Here is an 8520-nt window from a genome sequence, read left to right as displayed (position 1 = left end):
GACCGGCGAAAAAATCTGGAAGAAAAATAAAATTTTTGGGTCAAAATTGAATAATTTGTGAAATTTGGGGTCAAATTGAGGTTAAATAAAGTTAAGGATGAAATTGGAGCATATTAAAGTATGAGAGGTTATTTTAGTCCTTAGAAAAATGTGAAGCATGTGTGGACTTATTGGTAAATGAATTGTAATATTCAGCGACCTGTTTAGGGTAGTTATTAACCGCGTTATCGTGACTCAAATCACTCAGTAAGCAACTCAACTTGTTTTGTTTTGCATTAATCTCGAAACAGGAAAGTCAAGAAAGCATTTTCTTCTTGTTGTTATGTTATTTGGTTCTGGTAACCTAAAGTAGGGTTTTTTGCAAAAACTACCCTTGTGTAATTTCTAATTGCACAGACCACCCTATGAAAAATAGTCAAAGCTAATAAAGCCCCTATAAGCTGGAAGTGTGCTACACGTGCAAATTATGCGACTGGGGTTGTGGGATTGACGTACGTGAAAAGACAATATTATCCTTTAAATCATAAATTTCAAAAATTATAAATTCACCTAAAAAACTTTATAAGGCCCAAAACAAAATTCTCAGAATATTCAATTCAGTCCTTCATATTTTTTAAAAGGCCATCTCTCCAAATCAAAATGGGTGAGCCTCTGCCACTCTGTGATTTTTGTGGAGTGGTGAGAGCAATAGTGTACAGTGTACTGCCATTCAAACAAACGTCGTCTCTATTTGCACTGCGATGGATTTCTCTGTTCGTTCGTCTCTGAGCACTCCCGTCATCACTTGGGCATGGACGGCGCCGATGAACCCATCTACGCCACCATTTCAGCTACAGAGCTCGTAATGTAAATTTGTTGTCAATGTTTTCGTCAAAGGTAACATCGAGGCTGCCGCTGATATGAATTGGTGAATGGAGAAATTGTTTAGGGTGGGGGGCTGATGTGGTGGGTGGTGGTACTGTGGCGGATGCTGGATGAGGAAGGAGGCTTGTTTTGGGTGGGGCGGAAGTGAGAAGAAAATAGAACAATTTCCATTTTTAATTTCTTTTAATTTTATTATATTGAATTTAAATATTTTTTCTTATAAAATTAAGGGTTAAATACAATTTGCACCCATGTATTATCATCACTGTCGCATTTACCCTCTGTACTATGAACTGGGACAAAACAACCCTTCACCTTAACAGTCAACTCTCACATATTTAACGATGTTAGTTTATGCTGTGTAATTATATTTTTACCCCTCCGGCGTAGACTCTTTTTTTTTTTTTTTGAAAACTTTTTTTGTCTGAATTTTGTTTCCGATAGGTCAACCCCTACGGCTTTGACTTTTTTTTTTTTTTTGTGAATTTTGTTTTTTCTTAAAAAAGATTTTATTAATATTTTTTTTGTGAATTTTTCCCTTGTCATGTCCTTTTTTTGTCATTTGCCATAATTATTAATTATTATTAATTGTTATTTAAGTTTTAGTTATAGGGTTTTTTATGTAATTTCACTTATAAGGTAGGTATCGTACTTTTTTATGGGGTTCGTACAAATCATACGTGTCACATTTTTATTGGTTGATTTTCAATCGTTTGGGTCCGAGTATACAACCCCTCTCAGAGCCTAGATAACCCCAAATTTGTTTTGATCTCCCGATGTTTTTGGGAGATTTAATTTTGATTTGATTAAGGGTATTTTTGCCACAATGAAAATAATTAATTTATTAAAATTAGCAAATTTTGACTTGAATTTACATAAATTATAATATAGAGCGACCTATATCAAATTGCTGCCTTTTTATAAGCTAAAAGCATGGGCCAGTCCCTACAAATTTTTAGTAGGTCTATTAGTACTAATTCACAATATTTACCTGCACTTCAGTCCCTAGGTTTTGTGAAAATCTAAACTACAATTTACTTCAGGGATGACGAAAACAAATATCATTTTTTTCGCACTTCAATTCTAATAAAATGAAAAATAAACAATACATAAATAAATAGATAATGACATTAATATTCTGAATGAAAATCAATACCACACAAATATAAAAGAAATATCATTTTCTTTGTAATACGACACACTAGGGTTGGACATGGGTTGGGTTGGGTCGACTAATTATCGATCAATTACCTACCCGACCGGATCAACTGATTTTTCTGAGTACTGAAAACCATTACCAGCCCGACCGTTGTGGGTCGGATAATAGTTGACAATCATCTTTATCAGCTAAAAAATTGGGTCGCTTTGTTTGTATTATCGGCCATTTATTTTTTTTTCTTTATTACAATAATAATGTTATTCTATCAACTTTTTTGTAAGTTTTTTTCAGAAGATATTTTGGAAAAACTTATGTTACAAAAAATCAAACCTCAATTTTTAGAGTATTCTTTACTAAATTTTACAACAATTAAATAAATAAAGACGAATAAGAAATACGAATTTATAAAATAAAATAGTACTCAATGTTTTAAAACTTTGTATGTTAAATTATTTGATATATTATTATTAAATTTATTTGTTTAGTTATTTTCCCTAATAATTATTATAATTTTATTAGATTCATTAACATTAATATTTATCATATTGATTTTAATATTAAAAAAGTCAGTTGGTCAGGTAATTATCGGCCAACCGAATTTTGAGTAAACGGGAATCATCAACCAACCCATTTTTACATGGGTCGGTTACATTTATCGGTCCGACTATGCGTTGATTAATTATCGGTTATCGACCATAACAAGTGGGTTGGTTGGCTATTAAAATCGACCCATATCCAGCCCTACAACAAATGAAAATAAGGAGATTGATTTTTTTTTTTTATTTTTTTCTATACGATATAAATTTCAATCAAGAGTATTTTTGTACTTTAAGGTATCAAACTAAGAAAAGGTTTCAAAAAAATGTGGAGATATGTGGCCTTCAACTAAAAGGTCATTAGGCTACAATGCAAGACAAGCGACAAAATTTGGCGACGGAAAAAGACCTTTGCGATGATTTCTCGGGTCTTGCAACGAAAAACTATTCATCACCAAATCGGGCAAGAATAGTCGCCAAACGCCCCGTCGCAAAGCCAACATCGAAGAATAAATTTGCGACGAATCGCAACAATCTTCGCCAATTTTGTATTTTCGGAGAAAAAATGTTCTTTTTATTTTTCACGACGGATTCCGCCCTTTCGTCGCTAATCTCTAGCGACGAATACATAATAAGTCGAAAATATGCGCGACGATAACTCGTTCCGTCGCCAAAAGTAACAACGTTTGGAACATTTTTGTCGCAATTATTTTGAATTTTTTGGCGACTCAAAATAATTTTCTTCGCAAGCCACACGACATAGTTGCGATGATTTTTATATATGATTCATCACAAGGCATCGATCATGTTTGCGACGATTTTGTATTAGTCGCAAAGTTATTTCTTTTAATATTAAATTTGGTTTCTTCTATTATTTTCAATTGACAAATTAAACATGTATTATAAGCTGCTCTAAAACACAATTATTATATCAAAAATATTAAAATCAAATTTATGGATTAAATATGAAGGTAGCACACAAACATGAATTAAAAAATACATAAAAACTTAAAAAGCATATAATGTAGTATGTTGTTACAAACTTTAATTCAAAAAGCACGGAAATTTCATTGCTTTTTATACTCCACCATTATTTGAAGAGTCGACGTTGAGGCTTGTAATACTTGTTGTCTAAAACGCTCCATCAAGGTGTTCACAATTGCTCGAATTTCTTGCAGTTGCACTTCCAATCGATCCACTTTTTCATTTTTAATTTGCATTTGCTCTTGCATTGACTTCATTTGGATCTCCACTTCCGGTGGAGTTGAAAAAAATCTCGACTTTCCAGTCCTTGTACTTGTACTTTTAATTCCAAGTCCTTTGCTCTTTCCGAGAACTTTTTTCGATCGCAGTTGAGATGGTTGTGCTTTCGTCACTTCCATCACACATGGTCTCATCATAAACTCGCTCCAAATGAGCCTGAAATTGAATATCAAAAAAAAAAAAATGTATGTACACAACATCTTAACATATTCAAAACAATGTCCATATCCACACATTTCAACTACGTACTAGTTTAATATATCAAAAGATAAATCGCATATGATAAACTAAAATATTCATATTAATAAACCACAACAGCATATCCATATCCATAGATTAGAAACGTATCCATATCCATAGATCCCAACTAAACACAACAACAATAAACATAAATATTTAGCTTACTACCATTTGAACAATAAAATTGCATTACACTTACTGAAATGTGAAGTTGTTCGGGAGTTGTTGTCCCATTAAGCGATTCTCTGTATCTTCCTCCTCACTAATAGTTGGCCCGATTCCCCTCGACACATCATTGTCCATGTAGGCTTTCTTATACGTATCAAACACCGTAGGACTTTTGCCAAATTTTTTAAACAATAATAATAGATTATAAAGTAAGTAGGTATTTTAAACTTAAATAAATTAAATTATAGATCAAATCACTTACATGACTGTAAGAACAACTATTGATACTTGTTCGACCTCAATGGTGGTTTGTCGAGACTTTCTTTCGCGAGTCATTGCATTTATTTGATTTGGACTGTGAAAAATAGCACATAAATTAATACACTCTAATATATATAAATATGATCCATAAATTAAAAGTATAGAATTTACATTCCCATCAACCCCAGGAGTAGAAAGAGAATGAATAGTTTCTCCTAAGTTTGAGCATTGATCCTATTTGGACGATTTGCCTTAGCAGTTGCAAGGTCTGGCGCTCTATCAAAAATTACCTTCAATCCTTTAGGTTTTTACATCTTTCCAACGACCATTCGCAGCCTCATTGAACCATTTCTTTGTAGCCTTATTTTCAGGAAGTTTCCAGATTCCCTGACAGGCATAATGAAGATTTCATTGATTTGAAACAAAATAATTTAAATAACTTAATAAAATAAAATAAAAATTAACTTTCAAATACTTTTGTTATCAATTTGGTCACTCTTTTTTTTCACTTATTTGGTCACCAATTAATTATTTTTACTGTCTCCAACAGTAATTTAACTGTCTTAGACAATAATATTAATAATATTACTGTTCGGGAAAATAATATTCATAATATTACTGTCCCAAACAGTAATATTACTGTCTGAGACAGTAATTTAGTAGCCAAGACAGTAATATTAATTAAAATATTTTTTTTAAGAAACAAAAATTTCAAAAAAAAAAAAAGTCAACGCCGGAGACCGGTGGTCAACGGTGGTTGACCGGCCGGAAAAAAAATTTCAGGAAAAAAAAAGTTTTTCAAAAAAAATAAAAAATAAAAAATTAAAGTCAACGCCGAATCTGGCCGGAAAAAAAAATTCAGAAAAAAAATTATTTTCTGAAAAAAAAAATTGGGGGTTAATGTGATATATTTGTTTAAATCCGGGGTCAATGTATAATATTAAGGAAGTTAGAGCATAATGGGTGGAATTGATAAGAATTATATTATGGAGGGTATTTTAGACTAAAGACAAGGGGATGGGTTTAATTGAGAGACTGTTTTTCTTTTGTGGACCAAAAAACATTTAACTCCCATGTGATGGGCCTTTTTGCAATTCGCCATATTAAATATACCTTACAGAAAAAAAAATACTAAGAGGGAGAGTCCTATTGCTGCTGCATTACCTGTTGAAGGAGATGTTTATGAACATAAAACACTATATTTACATATAAAAAGGACGACAGAAAGAGAGAAAAGAACGAGAGAGAGAGAGAGAGAGAGAGAGAGAGAGAAAGATAGAAAAGAACGAGAGAGAGAGAAAGATAAAAAGGAGACAGAAAGAGAGAGAAGAACGAGAGAGAGAGAGAGAGAGAAAGATAGAAAAGAACGAGAGAGAGAAAGAGAGAGAATTAAGAACGAGAGAGAAGAATGAGGATTGCTCCAGGGTTTGTACCGTCGGACGAAGAGCTGATTAATCGCTACCTGTTGAAAGTATCAATGGGGATTCCACTGCCATGGAATTGGATGTCGGAAAAAGAGATTTACGGCGAAACAGCAGATCCATGGGAAGTTCTTCAAGACGTTCATTGGGAAGATTTTCATTCCGAAACGAAATTCAAGCACGTCACGTACGTTCTTACCAAGTTATTACGAGTTAATGGTAAGACTCGTATCGCCAGAAGAACAAAATCGGGTACTTGGAAGGGACAAACGAGTGGCAAAGAAATTTACGATGAGTCATCGGGAAATTTAATCGGCTTGTCCAAGATGTTCACCTTTTACAAGAATAAACCTAAAGGCCGGAGCGGCGAAGAAGAAGAAGAACACGGTCACTGGATTATGCAAGAGTTTTCATTGGCCGGGGTTTGGTTGAATTTTGAGTTGAAGTTTAAAGATTACGCAATTTGTAGAATCACTAGGATGTTTCCAAAGGAAAACTAAAAGGAAAAGACAAAGAAGCAGCCGAAGATTAGCAAAAGACGAAGGAATCGAAGAAGATCGTGATGCGTTTTCCAAGATGCAGAAGATTGATTTGGATAATATAGAGTTCGATTTCGATATCGATATCGATGACATTACGTTGAAAGATTTCGGATGGAGTTAGGAGAAATTAGTTATAGTTCTTAATTTTCGATTCGGATCAATTATTCAATGCAGCTTGATTTTTTTTTTTCGACCATTATTTCCGGTCTCTACTGTGAGCAATTATGTTTGAAATTAATCAAGAATTTGTTTTTTTCTTGATTGCATCTGTTTTATTGTTTAATATATATATATATATCTTGAAACTACCAATAATTTCTGAAAAAATAAGGGAATGAATGAATGTGTAATTAGGGCAAACATATTATTTTAACTGAGAAGGGGTGAAATCACTATCATGTGCCATGCGTGTGTGTGTGTGTTTTTCCATCCAAGTTAATTAAAAAGGTTAATGGCATGACAAAATCGACAGGAAAATAGCCACGTTGAGCACCAGCATTGTAACTCTAAATTACACAGTAACAAAAATCGAATTTATTGTTTTTTGTTTTTTTTTTTGAGTAACAAAAATCGAATTGTTGAGTGTTTTTGTTAGGGCTTAGGCTTCGACTTTGGGGATTTGATGACAGAGGGGAATGAGTTGAGTGGGGCCCGAATGAAAGATAATTGAAATAGGAGACGGGCGGGCATTTGGTAATTTCTACAGCTTGACCAAACACTTTCAGTGTTCCGGTTGAAAGCCGTAAACTAAAGTCGGAGCCACATTCGAAAAATTTTACAAATTCAAGGGTAAATCGATATGATCGAGTATAACATGGTAAAGTGATCCCGCCCCAAAGCACAATGATGAAAATAAAATTTAGCCCAAGCAAAAATCAGGAAATAATTATATGTTCATTTCATATATAAATCTAAATATATTCATCCAACAATTCGATTAGAGCGCTAAACAAATATGTCATGTAAACGAAGTAGAGCACATAAAAAATATAATAATATAAACGGAGGTCAAGTCTAATATGCCACCCCATTCTGATTTTATTTATTTCCATGAGTTTAATTCGCAGTTCTCTTTTACTACATCAGTGCAAAAGGCAGAGGTAATAAGTGGAGGAAGAAATAAAGATGTAAAAAAACACACCTGGTGTGTGTCTTCATTTGCAGTGTAATCGCGGCGAACAAGCTGAACTTGTTCTGGCTTTATATTGTGGTGGATGTCGTTAAGTAAAATATGAATTCGATGCATCAATAAATCAAAACATCCGTAAATGGAAAGAAATCATGTTTCACTTGCCTTAATACCAGCTTCTCGTGTCCGAACATCTCTACATATCATTACCTTCATTCATTAGCAAAAGAGACATTTCGTCGAAAATTTCACGCCCTTTATCTAATAGCCCCGAGTGAGTACACGCAGATAAGGCACCGAGGAAAGTTCCGGAATCTGGAAGAAGCAGACAAAGCTCTTGCATTTCGGAGAAGAGTCTCAAAGCTTCATCTCCTTTGCCGTTTACAGCAAGACCTACGATCATGGCATTGAATGAAACCACGTCCTTTTCGACTATCTCGGCGAAAACTTCTCTCGCAGCATCCAAATTCCCGCATTTCGAGTACATATCTATCAATGTAGTTGCGAGATTTACGTTGGATGATAGTACATGTTTTTTCCCACTTGTTCGCATGTAGTTGTGAACCCAAATTCCGATGTCTAAGTCTTCGATTTCAGCACACACTGAGAGGATGCTGACCATAGTGACGTGGTTAGGACAACAATCGTAGTTCTCCATCATCGATTTGAAAACAGTCAAAGCCTCTAAAGCGCAGCCGAAGATTAGCAGAAGACGAAGGAATCGAAGATCGTGATGCGTTTTCCAAGATGCAGAAGATTGATTTGGATAATATAGAGTTCGATTTCGATATCGATATCGATATCGATGACATTACGTTGAAAGATTTCGGATGGAGTTAGGAGAAATTAGTTCTAGTTCTTAATTTTCGATTCGGATCAATTATTCAATGCAGCTTGATATTTTTTTTCGACCATTATTTTCGGTCTCTACTGTAAG

At 34.0% G+C, this 8520-nt stretch overlaps 1 pseudogene; it reads right to left on the bottom strand.

Moving 5' to 3' along the window:
• Positions 1-7779: 7779 nt before the first annotated feature.
• On the bottom strand, positions 7780-8241 carry LOC148768091 (pentatricopeptide repeat-containing protein ELI1, chloroplastic pseudogene; annotated as a pseudogene).
• Positions 8242-8520: the final 279 nt, after the last annotated feature.

The sequence above is a fragment of the Erythranthe guttata genome, chromosome 9 (assembly GCF_056151865.1).
Source record: "Erythranthe guttata isolate IM_541 chromosome 9, IM_541, whole genome shotgun sequence".
Classification (NCBI taxonomy): domain Eukaryota; kingdom Viridiplantae; phylum Streptophyta; class Magnoliopsida; order Lamiales; family Phrymaceae; genus Erythranthe; species Erythranthe guttata.
Note: the sequence above shows the minus strand (reverse complement) of the source record. Positions and strands in the feature narration are given on the sequence as shown.